This window comes from Pseudophryne corroboree, chromosome 10, assembly GCF_028390025.1.
Source record: "Pseudophryne corroboree isolate aPseCor3 chromosome 10, aPseCor3.hap2, whole genome shotgun sequence".
Taxonomy (NCBI): domain Eukaryota; kingdom Metazoa; phylum Chordata; class Amphibia; order Anura; family Myobatrachidae; genus Pseudophryne; species Pseudophryne corroboree.
In genome coordinates this window covers 178,959,983-178,975,135 of record NC_086453.1, presented here as the reverse complement: position 1 = coordinate 178,975,135, position 15,153 = coordinate 178,959,983, and the positions used below count along the sequence as shown (strand labels likewise).

Below are 15,153 nucleotides of genomic sequence, written 5' to 3'. Positions count from 1 at the left end.
CCCTGAAAATGTCTTCCTTGTATGACTGCTCCCCATCCTCGGAGGCTCGCGTCGTGGTTACCAGAACCCAGTCTTGAATGCCGAACCTGCGACCCTCTAGAAGGTGAGCACTCTGCAGCCACCACAGGAGAGACACCCTGGCCCTGGGGGACAGGCTTATTTTCTGATGTATTTGTAGATGGGACCCCGACCACTTGTCCAGGAGGTCCCGCTGAAATGTCCTTGCATGAAACCTGCCGAAGAGGACGGCCTCGTAGGCTGCCACCATCTTTCCCAGTACTCGAGTGCATTGATGAACTGACACTCTTTTTGGCTTTAACAGGTCTCTAACCATGCTCTGGAGTTCCTGGGCTTTTTCCGTTGGGAGAAAAACCCTCTTCTTTTCCGTGTCCAGAATCATGCCTAAAAATGATAGCCGAGTCGTTGGAATCAACTGCGACTTTGGCAAATTTAGGATCCAGCCGTGTTGCTGCAGCACTCTCAGGGAGAGTGACACGCTTTTCAGCAACTGATCTCTCGATCTCGCTTTTATCAGGAGATCGTCCAAGTATGGGATAATTGTGACTCCTTGCCTGCGTAGGAGCACTATCATTTACGCCATTACCTTGGTAAAAATCCTCGGGGCCGTGGACAGCCCAAACGGCAATGTCTGAAACTGGTAATGACAGTCCTGCACAGCGAATCTCAGGTACTCCTGATGAGGAGGATAAATGGGGACAAGAAGGTATGCATCCTTTATGTCTAGTGATACCATAAAATCCCCCCCTACCAGGCTGGAGATCACTGCCCAGAGAGATTCCATCTTGAATTTGAACCTCTTTAGATACAGGTTTAGGATTTTAGATTCAGAATGGGCCTGACTGAGCCATCCGGTTTCGGGACCACAAATAGGGTTGAATAGTACCCTTTCACCTGTTGTATTAGGGGAACCTTGATAATCACCTGCTGTCGACACAGCTTTTGTATGGCAGCTAAAACTATTTCCCTCTCTGGGGGAGAAGCTGGCAAAGCTGACTTGAAAAATCGGCGAGGAGGCACTTCTTCGAATTCCAGTTTGTAGCCTTGGGATACAATTTCTATCGCCCAAGGATCCAAATCTGACAGAACCCAGACCTGGCGGAAGAGTCGAAGGTGTGGCCCCACCGGCGCGGAGTCCCGCAGTGGAGCCCCAGAATCATGCAGTGGATTTTGTATAAGCCGGGGAGGACTTCTGTTCCTGGGAACTAGCCGTAGCAGGCATTCTTTTCCCTCTACCCTTACCTCTGTCGAGGAAGGACGAGCCCCGACCTCTTCTGGACTTATGGGACCGAAAGGACTGCATCTGATATTGAGGTGTTTTCTTTTGCTGTGGGGGAACATAAGGCAAAAAAGAAGATTTACCCTCGGTAGCTGTGGAAACCAGGTCCGCGAGGCCCTCCCCAAATAAAACCTCACCCTTGTAAGGCAAAGTTTCCATATGTCTCTTTGAATCAGCATCACCCGTCCATTGGCGGGTCCACAGGGCTCGCCTAGCAGAAATTGCCATGGCATTGGCTCTTGAACCCAATAGCCCAACGTCTCTCGCAGCGTCTCCCATATATAACGCTGCGTCTTTAATATGACCCAAGGTCAATAAAATGCTATCCTTATCTAGGGTGTCAATGTCAGATGACAAGTTGTCTGCCCATGGTGCTATTGCGCTACATACCCATGCCGACGCTACTGCCGGTCTGAGCAAGGCACCCGTATGTGTATAAATTGATTTTAAGGTAGTCTTCTGTCTGCGATCAGCAGGATCCTTGAGGGCTGCCGTGTCTGGAGACGGTAGCGCCACCTTTTTGGACAAGCGCGTCAAAGCCTTGTCTACCCTGGGTGAGGATTCCCACCGTAACCTGTCCTGTGCGGGGAAAGGATACACCATAAGAATTCTCTTGGGAATCTGCAGTTTCTTGTCCAGAGTTTCCCAAGCTTTTTCAAATAAAGCGTTCAGCTCATGAGATGGGGGAAAGGTTACCTCAGGTTTTTTCTCCTTAAACATGCATAGCCTCGTGTCATGCACCAAGGGGTCCTCTGTGATATGCAAAACATCTTTTATTGCAATAATCATATAATGAATGCTTTTGCCCACCCTTGGGTGTAACTTCACATCATCGTAGTCGACACTGGAGTCAGAATTCGTGTCGGTATCAGTGTCTGCTACCAGGGATAGGGGACGTTTATGAGAGCCCGAAGGGCCTTGTGACACAGTCAAAGCCATGGATTGACTCCCTGCTTTTTCTCTGGACTCTGCTTTGTCCAATCTTTTATGTAATAAAGACACATTTGCATTTAAAACATTCCACATATCCAACCAATCAGGTGTCGGCGTCGCCGACGGAGACACCACAATCATCTGCTCTACCTCCTCCTTAGACGAGCCTTCCGCTTCAGACATGTCGACACACACGTACTGACACTCCCACACACACTGGGATATACAATTATGGGGACAGCCCCCCAATAAGGCCCTTTGGAGAGACAGAGAGAGAGTATGCCAGCACACACCCAGCGCCACTGGACACTGGAATAAAATCCCAGACTGTACAGCGCTCTTTTATAGAATAAATAATACACTCACTGCGCCAATTAAATGTGCCCCCCCCCCCTCTTTTTTGCCCTCTGTACTTGCTCAGCAGGGGAGAGTCCGGGAAGCAGCTTCTCTGCAGCTTGCTGTGGAGAAAAATGGCGCTGGTTAGTGCTGGAGGATCAAGCTCCGCCCCCTCAATGGCGGGCTTCGGTCCCGCTCAAATTCTTTATACTGGCAGGGGTTTTTCAATATACTGCCTCCGCAGTATCTAATATATTAGACAGTGTCCCTTGAGGTTAATATTGCTGCCCAGGCCGACCCCCCTGCACCCTGCACCCGTACAGTGACTTCTGTGTGTGTATGTGTGGGAGCAATGGCGCGCAGCGTTACCGCTGCGCGGTACCTCAGTGAACATCTGAAGTCTTCTGCCGCCTGTGAAGTTTTCTTTCTTCTTATACTCACCCGGCTTCTATCTTCCGACTCTGTGAGGAGGACGGCGGCGCAGCTCCGGGATGAACAGCGAGGACGACATCTGTGTTCCGACCCTCTGGAGCTAATGGTGTCCAGTAGCCTAAGAAGCAGAGCCTATCAGTTAAGTAGGTCTGCTTCTCTCCCCTCAGTCCCACGATGCAGGGAGCCTGTTGCCAGCAGTGCTCCCTGAAAATAAAAAACCTAACAAAAAATATTTTCAGAGAAACTCAATAGAGCTCCTCTGCAGTGCATCCAGTCTCCTCTGGGCACAGGATCTAACTGGGGTCTGGTGGAGGGGCATAGAGGGAGGAGCCAGTGCACACCCATCTAAAGTCTTTAGAGTGCCCATGTCTCCTGCGGAGCCCGCCTATACCCTATGGTCCTTACGGAGTCCCCAGCATCCTCTAGGACGTAAGAGAAAATACTATTACTGACCTCACTCACATTATTGTGAAAAATATACACACTTGTGTTGTCTGAATTGCAAATCAACCTAGAGTTTAAAATATGTTTGCGAAACCAGGAGTGATATTGGCATATATTGGCATACAGTCATGTAAGCTTTCTATGGGCTTGGTGGCATGTCCAATGTGCACAGGTGACATATTTTTAATACATGTTGAGCATAATCCACCTAGGGCCAGACAGTATATTTGTAGTACTACAGACTTATTATAGCAAGTAAGGAGGAGGATGCTCATTAGTTATTTCAAATTTGTGGCCTAGAATAGGTTCAACATATGTTGACTATTCTAGCCAAGCCATTATGTAAAGACAGTAATTTATTAAATTTGGTTGAGCCACATTGTGTAAATAATGACATCATCTAAATATACTCATTCTAACGATATTTATGGCGGACACTAATCAGGAAACTCATGTTTAAACAAATAATTTTATTAACTTTAGGAAATAAAAATTTAAAATTTTTGAAAACCTAACATTGTTTAGCCCCCTAACAACATTACAGCTGCAGCGGAAGAGATTATTGTTTTTTAGATCCCTTAAAGCCGGCAGAGTGTGGCCCAGGCACATTCGTTGTTCTTCTTCTGCCTGATCTCCTTACTGGAGAGGTAACAGGAGTATTTATAGGGGTGGTTGTTCCAGAGCTGGTGCTCGCTTGTTGTGTGTTTAGTAAAGTTATATTGTGGCTGAGATTAGTAAGTGTGGCGTTAAGTTGATTATTTGATGCCGTGTTGTTCTCAATGATTCTTTCTAGGCTTTCAGTAAGCCTATTGCTTGTTTCCAGCAGATTGAGGTAATTTTGGTGCTGCCTCATTTGGTCATCCATAATACGGGCCAAAGTGTTCATCATGAGGCTGTTGTCAGCCCGCATTTGCTCCATACAAGTAGATATTCTACTCATCTCTAAATTTTGGCGGCTCATAGTGCGACTGATTCTCGGCAGGTAATGTGGCAGACTTGAGAGCAGCTGAGTTTGTCTGCGAAGACAGTCTAAAGTATGCGGCTATTGAGTTGCCCAGCTGTCCCAAAATGCCTGCTCTCAGTTTTGTGGCTGTGGTGTGGCTGGGCTCATTTGTGGTTGTGGAGGAGTTGTTGGCGGAGGCATAGACATAGGTGGCGTGCTTGGTCTGGTAGTGTCTACTGGCTGCAGGTCAAGCACAAAAGTGTCCTCCATATCAGATGGCTGGTGTGCCAATGTCATGCTGGCCTCACCTGTGTGTGGTTTAATGTGAGGACATTTAATTACTATTTGCAAATGTAAGTTTTACTTTTTCCATAATTGTTTGAGGTAAAACAACATGGCAGAAACGTCTTGATGCCAATTCCTTACCTACATAAGTAAAAATTCATCCTTACCATTACGGCATGCCCTATGTATTTTTAATTAGTTTTTTTTTTTGGCCCACAAGCTAAAGGCCAAACAGCAAGCAATATTTTTACATAAGGGGCAATCCCTGTGTAAGTCTTAATCCACATAAATCAGTATGTGGGTAGTTTAGACTACATCTATGATGGCAATACACTAAAATCAACCTGCTTAAAATAAAGTACACTATACACTATGGTCCAATATTATACTTAGAGATGTGCACCGGACATTTTTTGGGTTTTGGGTTTTGGTTTTGGATTCGGACAAAACCTCCCTGAAAATTTTTTGTCAGATTCGGGTGTGTTTTGGATTCAGGTGTTTTTTTCAAAAACCCCTCAAAAACAGCTTAAATCATAAAATTTGGGGGTAATTTTGATCCTCTAGTATTATTAAACTCAATAACCATAATTTCCACTCATTTCCAGTCTATTCTGAACACCTCACAATATTATTTTTAGTCCTAAAATTTGCACCGAGGTCGCTGGATGACTAAGCTAAGCGACCCAAGAAAGTGGCACAAGCACCTGGCCCATCTAGGAGTGGCACTGCAGTGTCAGACAGGATGGCACTTAAAAAAATTGGCCCCAAACAGCACATGATGCAAATAAAAGAGAAAAAGAGGTGCACTGTGGTCACTGGATGGCTAAGAAAAGCGACACAAACACCTCAATATCACAGGAATTATTCGTTCTAATCAATGGTATTATTGGTCCAAATCACTGGAAGAAAATGACAAAATCACTGGAATTATTCGTTCTAATCAATAGTATTATTGGTCCAAATCACTGGAAGAAAATGACAAAATCACTGGAATTAAATGGCAGTAATGTCGGGAATTATATCAAATGGCAGTACCACTGGACATATACGGAAGTGGCAGACAGGATGGCACTTAAAAAAATAGTCCCCAAACAGCACATGATGCAAAGAAAAGAGAAAAAGAGGTGCACTGTGGTCGCTGGACGGCTAGGCTAAGCGACACAAACACCTCAATATCACAGGAATTATTCGTTCTAAATAATCAATGGTATTATTGGTCCAAATCACTGGAAGAAAATGACAAAATCACTGGAATTATTCGTTCTAATCAATGGTATTATTGGTCCAAATCACTGGAAGAAAATGACAAAATCACAGGAATTATTCGTTCTAATCAATGGTATTATTGGTCCAAATCACTGGAAGAAGACTGATGTTTTTGGGATTATGGAGACATAATGTTTTTGAATATAAATCCTAAAGCAGGTGGTGTATTAGAGCAAAAGAGTGCAAGAGACCAGCCATGCAGTTTCTGAAATATTATGACAAAATGTTTCTGTATTTCATAAGCACTCATTCCTAACTCTGCTAAGTACTGTTTGGTATACTGTATCTGGCTTCCATGAGGTAGTTGTCCATTATTTCAGCTTCCATTGACCTTTTTGAAAGCGGTAGAAGTCATCGATTCTTTTTTTTTTTTTTTTTTTTTTCCCCTATTTTTAATTTTCTCCTGCATAGCCCAGTAAAATGTTGCAATGTTAAGTATTGATTTGTGCCTTCTGGGGGTCCACTTCTTCACCAAACCCAGCCAAATCTCATCCTGATTCCTAACCCTCTGTTCCACGTTCTCTATGTACCCAATCTGTGTCACCCATGTCTGTCTACCCCTCCCCTTTAGATTGTAAGCTCTCACGAGCAGTGCCCTCTTCCCTCATGTGCTTATATACTGTTGGTCACCAAAATGCTGCACTGTAATACTATATATACTGCTCACAAAAATGCCGCACAGATATGGAATGGATACTTGCAGTGACACAGAGCTGCAAGATACAGCAATGGCCTACTGTATAACTATATACTGTTAGTCACCAAAATGCTGTACTGTAATACTATATATACTGCTCACAAAAATGCCGCACAGATATGGAATGGATACTTGCAGTGACACAGAGCTGCAAGATACAGCAATGGACTACTGTACAACTATATACTGTTAGTCACCAAAATGCTGCACTGTAATACTATATATACTGCTCACAAAAATGCCGCACAGATATGGAATGGATACTTGCAGTGACACAGAGCTGCAAAATACAGCAATGGCCTACTGTACAACTATATACTGTTAGTCACCAAAATGCTGCACTGTAATACTATATATACACTGCTCACAAAAATGCTGCACAGATATGGAATGGATACTTGCAGTGACACAGAGCTGCAAGATACAGCAATGGCCTACTGTACAACTATATACTGTTAGTCACCAAAATGCTTCACTGTAATACTATATATACTGCTCACAAAAATGCTGCACAGATATGGAATGGATACTTGCAGTGACACAGAGCTGCAAGATACAGCAATGGCCTACTGTACAACTATATACTGTTAGTCACCAAAATGCTTCACTGTAATACTATATATACTGCTCACAAAAATGCCGCACTGATATGGAATGGATACTTGCAGTGACACAGAGCTGCAAGATACAGCAATGGCCTACTGTACTGTACTACTATAATTATTATATACTGGTAGTCCCCACAATGCAGCATACTGATCAGATATTTGCAGCACACTGAGCACAGATATAGAGCGTTTTCAGGCAGAGAACGTAGATATTTTCAGCAAACTGAGCACAGATTATTTGCAGCACACTGAGCACAGATATTTGCAGCACACTGAGCACAGATTACGGAGCTTTTCAGGGAGAGAACGCTGCCACGTCCTCTCCGTTCAATCTCCAATGCACGAGTGAAAATGGCGGCAATGCGCGGCTCCTTATATAGAATACGAATCTCGCGAGAATCCGACAGCGGGATGATGACGTTCGGGCGCGTTCTGGTTAACCGAGCAAGGCGGGAAGATCTGAGGCTGCCTCGGAACCGTGTAAAATAGGTGAAGTTCGGGGGGGTTCGGATCCCGAGGAACCGAACCCGCTCATCTCTAATTATACTGTGTGTAATCTTGTTGTGTGGATTTGTTTGGTTAGTGGAGCAAAATATGCTAGTGTAGTCTTCAACAGTTCACACAGAAAAATAGCTAGATTTATTAAGGTGGTTTCATGGGCTGGACATTTACAAACCATCCTTTGATTTTATGATTTTTCAAGGTAATAGGATTAATGTGTGTGTTTGCCTTTAAGCTAATTATGGGTAATGTTCAGTGTAATATGTGTTGCAATGTTTTGTTTTTTTGACTCATCAGGAAGATGAGGGGACTGTGGATCCCGTGTTGGTGAAGGCGCCAACAAATCGGCTGGTGGCCATGATGAGACCGTAGAGATGCGACGCGTTGGGGGAGATGCAGCTTGTGGTGTCGGCAGATCTGGACGGTGTCTTTTATGTGCCATGTGTTTCCGTGTGGCTGTTCCGTGGCTTGTGTGCATTTGCGCAGTTGGGTGATGGCGGGATGAACCTATTTGATAAAATTATACATTATATTTTTGGACAAAAAATTTACAGCCACCTTAAGTGTAATCTAAATTATACTTTACCTGCAGCACCAGCAGCCTCATGTGCGACATTTGTGGGAGTAGTGTGGCGTGTTCTTTTGGTTGCCACTGTAATAAAAATAAATATTGTGATTTGTACAGGCAAATGTAATTGCAAATAAGATAACAAACAGTATACATTTCAAAATTAATAATGACAAACACATACCTAACCCAACACCGATATTACATTAGGTCAATATTGTGTTATGCCACTTCTGCAAAAACTACAACCAACAATGCAACACACATGCACACACGATCATAGCTTACAATGCCACACAGATTATTATTACAAACAAAATTTTGGACACAAACAATTATAGTACAATAACAGACTACATAACAAATGCTACATTCATTATCCAAATATGTATTTTGGAACATTACCACAATTATTGAAATATACAACCAGCACAAATAATAACCTCTTTGTAATCCAAAAACATACATGCGAAACACACAGTACATAAATGGCAAATGTACATCACCATGATCTTTTTCCAGAAAACCTAGCCAAATCACATCCACATATTAAAATTTATTTTACAAAAAACATGCCATCATGGGTTCTTAATCCAAAAAGCAAAAACCATCTTACTTAAACATTTAAAGAGAAATGATTTTGGGCCCCATTAACCACACCAAACATAGCTAATTAAGTGACATTTCTAAAGCCAAACAAACAAGCAAATAACAGAATTTACAGCAGACATTACAAACATACTGGAACATTTACACAAAATATACTGATCGGCCCAATAGCACAAAATAATCCACACAAAACTACCATATGCAAACTAATATGCAAAACAGTACTTTACTGAATATAAATGAAAATGTTAACATATAAAAATCAGAAGAAAGAAAAAAATGGAACTGCGCATATCATCCAAAAATGAGACATTTATTCAATATCATAATAAAACATAAAAAGATTAAAAGGAAAAAATTCCCCCAATTACCGGCCGGTTAAAGCAATAAAATTACTATTCAGTATTCCTATCATGCAATAAGCCCATATATCACAATATTATACTCTCAATGCATCTGTTCACAGGTGACTCCTATAACACAGCAGGCGTCCCTGCAATGTTATATATATAATAAATTGTACATGGGACTGTTTCAATAAGCAGCAAAGATGTATTTATCCTTCAGTTGTTCTACCCCTACACAACCGGGGTTTTTATGGAATAGCAGCAATGTCCCAAGAATTAATTGATGCAAAGACAAAACAGCAGTGTGAGCTTGTATTTGTTAGTCTTTTTTAAAAGCAGAAGTGTTTGTTAATAGGCAGTCTCTGATAGCAGGCAATTAGTGAAACACACAGATCTGGGAGCAAATTCCCTAATCCCCTTAGCACTGGGGTCCGGGTGTCAAGATGTTAGTATAGCATCATGCACTTATGCATACCACAAGTAGTTTATGCCCACAGAGATGTCCTATTCAATAGTTGAGCCGGCCGGCTATAAACTCACGGTCATCCACATACGCGTTTCTCCGCTTTAATCTGACCTCAGCGGCTTCCTCAGTGTGTCTATAAACATATAAAAATGTTTGTTTTAAAAATTTAACATAACTCACCATCCTGCCTGGGGTGATCGGAATCGCGCACATAAGTGCCAGCAACCACTTTGGAAGGAATTAAGGTCCGCACGGGCTCCTCCCACTCAGCATATGTTGCTATAAACGGATGGCCTCCCCCGGTTTGGCGGGCAGACTTTGCCTCCTTGGCCATCTTTGCCTTGACACCATAGCCAGATTAAGGGGGGATGCAGGGCATACTGTACCCCGTGCCCCCCTGTGTCAGGGGCCCCCCGGTCAAAGCACACTGATATCACTAGCTTTCCCTCTTAATGAGAAAGCCAGTATGTGAGCAGGACAATATGCAGTGCAGGCAGAGACAGATGAATATCATGTTTCTCCGGCAGGGTCCACAGGTTATCCACAGGATAACAATGGGATATGATGGAGCGACAGCGGATTTGCACCAATCAGTCAAAGCTTTCCGGCCTCCCAGCATGCAACTGGCCCGTTCATATATCCCCGCCCACTGGCTCAGGCAAATCAGTTTTTTGTTTGGTGCGGCAGTAGCCGGACCATGGTCAGAGGGCTGCTGGTTTGTTACCAGCCCCAAGCTTTCTTATCTTATTTTTATAGTCATACTATTTTTTGAGTGATCTTTCTAAACAGCGTCTTATGCGCATATTGGAAAGAGTCGCTCCTACAACTCTCCACCGGGTCGCGACAACACTTACCCACGAGTACAGTGCTGTTTCGGCAGGCGTCTGTGTCGGATATACTTGCAGGTCCATCAGACATTACCAGGCTGTGGTCGGAGCACGGGGAGAAGGTAAGGCATCGGTTCCGCGTAGCATGCATGGAATACAGACACAGCCACACTGTTTTGGGAGGAGACTACCAAACAGTAGCTGACGCGCCGCCACCACGGGTGCTCCAGAGCTAGGCCTTAGGGATCATAGGCACCAGGAATAGCATGAGGCCGCGATCCCTAGGGTTGATGTTAGCAGTGGGGAGTCAGACGCTCTCCTGGTCACTCCTCCCCCCGGTTCATGACCAGTTTCCGCCGAGTCTCGCGATGAACTGTTTCCTCGCTTCCTTCTCAGACGCTACGAGCTACACTGGGAGACGAGGGGACCCGGTCGCAGCATAGACGGCTGTGTGACCGGGGCATCTGATTTCACTGAGGGCCCGGTTGCAGCATAGGCGGCTGTGTGACCGGTGTGTCTGTGTTCACTATAGGTTCATGGAGCTGTAGTGTACACTAGTAGTGTCTGGATCCACTCAGCATTCGCTAACGTATTGATCGACCCTGGAAGCGAGGCGAGTCTCCCTGTATCACATTCTACTGAGTACGGGCTATACAGCACTAAATCTCTATCTACTGTTTTGCATACGAATAGTTAAATAAGTGCCTATTGCATATGAGTCTGTATACCATTACTGTTGTTTCTGTCGCATTGCGTCTGAATACGTTAGATATGTTAAACATGATTCAGTAAATGTGTTCGCCTACATACTTAAAATAATATTGTAGTTGACGATGTGCTCATATTGCTTAATATACTAATGTATAACATGTGACTGACTGCTAGTATGATGCTGACTTTGCTACATGTTTAACAAGAAAGGGAGGGAATACCGCACAGGTTATATAGTAAGTATAAATCAGTGATATTCTAAAACCAAAATCAAATAATTACCAGAAAACAATGTTTTCTAATTCTATTATTGCTTGGTGGTGCACCCTGAGTCAGTATGAAAACATGAGACAGTAAAGAGAAAAGAAGACTCTTTTGTGGGCGCACTCTTAACTTTAAATAATTAGTAATTAGTCAAAATTAGATTAAAATTCAAATTTATTAATGCAACAAAATTAAGATAATAAGTGGTTCGTAAAGAGAATAATGGTCAAAAGGATAATAATATATACAAGTAGCACAAAGTGCTGATACAAGATATGAACTGATTTCCGGCTGACGGAAGAGATTCTGAATAATTATAAAATAATTAGATTATAAGCGGTACGTTCTACTAATAAACAAAACACAATTTGATGTTCCCTGTCAGAATATAATGGATACAAATGATATTAATTATTAATATACATGATATGGTTATTACAAATAATAATGTAATCTGGATGCTGGTTATTCTGATAGGTAGTATAAGGGTGGAAAGTCAGATGGCAGTGTGAATCTTCTGTCAGTGTTAGACACTGTATGCGCTGTACCAATGAGCTCTACTACACTGAGTATTCCTCAATGGTCACCCGCTTGAGTACTGACCCAGCCCAACACTGATTAGCTTCCGAGATCAGACGGCTTCGGGCGTTTCCAGTGTGGTATGATAGTAGAGGGAATAAGCAATGATTGGAAGCTCTGGAATCACTGATGAGAGTTCACGAATTCACATAGTTATTCAGGACAGATGTCAGAGATAGGAGAAATCAGATGGATCTGCTGCCAATGTTAGACAGGGACGTTGCCCTGAATCAATGGTGAGAGTCCATGAAATAAAGAAAAGAAAGAAATAAGGATGATGCTGGCTAGAATATAATCAAATGTTGTCTAAGTATAGGATGTCTCAAATACGACAAAAGACCACATTTTTGAAAAAGATACCAATGCAACCAGCAGAGTATATAAAGTATCCAACTTAGGGATGTAAATGAAAGGAAACAGAAACAAATGACAAGGCAAATGTAACCAAATTATAATAGTGTATGCGGGTCTATTGGGGTTTTGATTAAATCACTGCCAATATCATAATACTTGTAAAATGACTGGAACATTGGGATATAAAGAACAATGCATGTAACTGATATTAATGTGGCTGAAAAATGCTGGAAAAACAGCTTATTGTCTGAAATGCTGAGAATATACCTCATGCAAACAAAAAGAATGAGGAATTGTTCATACAAATGGGTGCGATCCACTGTCTAGTCAGTGCGGACCACTGACTGACAATTTACACCATATAAACAAATGTGTAAAGGTGAAAAAAGAGAAAAAGGGACTGATATTACCCGCGCTGGGTTGAGGGGTGGAATAACCCTTATATTGTCCTGTAGACCGTCTTATTTGTATGGGTGCCGCTGGCTTTCTGGATCCCCTGGTGTCTCGGTACGTTATGGAGTAAATATGCACCGCCGGCCTGGTAGTAACCCCGGCGGGTACGGGAAGCCGTCCGCTGCTTCCAGTAGTTCAAATGCCGGGGCGGTCAAAAGAGGCACATAGCACAGGCAGGTGTGAGCGTCCGGCGGGTGCTGGAAGCCGTACGCTGCTTCCAGTAGTTCAGAGACGGGGAGGTTAGAAGAAGCGCACGGCACAGGCGGGTATGAACGTCCGTGACTCTGGTCAGCCGAAAAGAAGAAAGGGTGATGTCGGAAGACGCGTTTCACCCGTCCACCGGGCTTGATCACCGCCGGACGCTCACACCTGCCTGTGCTATGTGCCTCTTTTGACCGCCCCGGCATTTGAACTACTGGAAGCAGCGGACGGCTTCCCGTACCCGCCGGGGTTACTACCAGGCCGGCGGTGCATATTTACTCCATAACGTACCGAGACACCAGGGGATCCAGAAAGCCAGCGGCACCCATACAAATAAGACGGTCTACAGGACAATATAAGGGTTATTCCACCCCTCAACCCAGCGCGGGTAATATCAGTCCCTTTTTCTCTTTTTTCACCTTTACACATTTGTTTATATGGTGTAAATTGTCAGTCAGTGGTCCGCACTGACTAGACAGTGGATCGCACCCATTTGTATGAACAATTCCTCATTCTTTTTGTTTGCATGAGGTATATTCTCAGCATTTCAGACAATAAGCTGTTTTTCCAGCATTTTTCAGCCACATTAATATCAGTTACATGCATTGTTCTTTATATCCCAATGTTCCAGTCATTTTACAAGTATTATGATATTGGCAGTGATTTAATCAAAACCCCAATAGACCCGCATACACTATTATAATTTGGTTACATTTGCCTTGTCATTTGTTTCTGTTTCCTTTCATTTACATCCCTAAGTTGGATACTTTATATACTCTGCTGGTTGCATTGGTATCTTTTTCAAAAATGTGGTCTTTTGTCGTATTTGAGACATCCTATACTTAGACAACATTTGATTATATTCTAGCCAGCATCATCCTTATTTCTTTCTTTTCTTTATTTCATGGACTCTCACCATTGATTCAGGGCAACGTCCCTGTCTAACATTGGCAGCAGATCCATCTGATTTCTCCTATCTCTGACATCTGTCCTGAATAACTATGTGAATTCGTGAACTCTCATCAGTGATTCCAGAGCTTCCAATCATTGCTTATTCCCTCTACTATCATACCACACTGGAAACGCCCGAAGCCGTCTGATCTCGGAAGCTAATCAGTGTTGGGCTGGGTCAGTACTCAAGCGGGTGACCATTGAGGAATACTCAGTGTAGTAGAGCTCATTGGTACAGCGCATACAGTGTCTAACACTGACAGTAGATTCACACTGCCATCTGACTTTCCACCCTTATACTACCTATCAGAATAACCAGCATCCAGATTACATTATTATTTGTAATAACCATATCATGTATATTAATAATTAATATCATTTGTATCCATTATATTCTGACAGGGAACATCAAATTGTGTTTTGTTTATTAGTAGAACGTACCGCTTATAATCTAATTATTTTATAATTATTCAGAATCTCTTCCGTCAGCCGGAAATCAGTTCATATCTTGTATCAGCACTTTGTGCTACTTGTATATATTATTATCCTTTTGACCATTATTCTCTTTACGAACCACTTATTATCTTAATTTTGTTGCATTAATAAATTTGAATTTTAATCTAATTTTGACTAATTACTAATTATTTAAAGTTAAGAGTGCGCCCACAAAAGAGTCTTCTTTTCTCTTTACTGTCTCACCTTTGCTACATGTTTGTCAATTTGTTTGCAGATCCTCAATGCTGATGTCCTCCACCAGTATCATACTGCACTCCCTCCCTGCCTCACTCCTGCAGTCTCCCTTCCTAGCCAAGGCCCCAGCACCATCAATACACCCTCTTTATCCCTTCCTTCCACATTAATCTTACCTCAACGCTACAGCAATCCTGATAATCTCATTCACATCTCTCCCACAAACTCCTACCCCCTATTCTGTGCACTCTGGAATGCCAGATCTGTTTGCCACAAACTGGCCCCCACTCACGACCTTTTCATTTCCAACTCCCTGCACCTCTTGGCCATTACAGAAACCTGGATTACTCCCCATGACACCACTTCTCCTGCTGCTCTCTCTGCTGGGGGC

At 43.0% G+C, this 15,153-nt stretch overlaps 2 pseudogenes; one reads left to right on the top strand and one right to left on the bottom strand.

Moving 5' to 3' along the window:
* Positions 1–12,088: 12,088 nt before the first annotated feature.
* LOC134968169 (5S ribosomal RNA) lies at positions 12,089–12,207 on the bottom strand (annotated as a pseudogene).
* Positions 12,208–14,179: 1,972 nt separating this feature from the next.
* On the top strand, positions 14,180–14,298 carry LOC134968168 (5S ribosomal RNA; annotated as a pseudogene).
* The last annotated feature ends 855 nt before the right edge of the window (positions 14,299–15,153 follow it).